The following is a 631-nucleotide window of genomic DNA, read 5'->3' on the forward strand; positions in this document are numbered from 1 at the left end:
AGCCCCCGAGGTCTGGAACAGCCTGCCACCGGAGGTGGTTCAAGTGCCTACATTGAACACCTTCAAGAGCAAACTGGATGCTTATCTTGCTGGGATCCTATGACCCCAGCTGACTTCCTGCCCTTTGGGCAGGGGGCTGGACTCGATGATCTTCCGAGGTCCCTTCCAGCCCTAATGTCTATGAAATCTATGAAACCTAAGCCCAGATTTAGGCACCTGTATCCTTTCTAAGATCCTGCCCTAAATCAGTGAGGAAGAAATAAAGGGAACACATTCAGGCACACAGAAAACGACGCATGCAGCTAATAAAAGAATCATTTACAACCACCTACAGGAGAGCAAAAGCATCCATGAAAGCGGTGCATTAAAAATATAAAATAACCAGCTGCCAAATACACTACAACCAAGACAGAGGCAGTGGTGGTTGTTGCGGCAGCGGCTGCTGCTGCTGCTAGCTCTGTTTGCACGACTTCTACACACAGAGCTAAAGTAGGACTGTGTGACATGTGTCAGGTGATCTTCATTTCAGTTGACCCTGGATCTTTCTGACACTGCTGCTGGCCAATCATTAGCTGGACCTCATTCCCCTCCCTCCCCTCCCCCCCCCCCCCTTCCACGCTTCTCCTCCTTC

This window comes from Alligator sinensis, unplaced genomic scaffold, assembly GCF_000455745.1.
Source record: "Alligator sinensis unplaced genomic scaffold, ASM45574v1 scaffold353_1, whole genome shotgun sequence".
NCBI classification, from domain to species: Eukaryota; Metazoa; Chordata; order Crocodylia; family Alligatoridae; genus Alligator; species Alligator sinensis.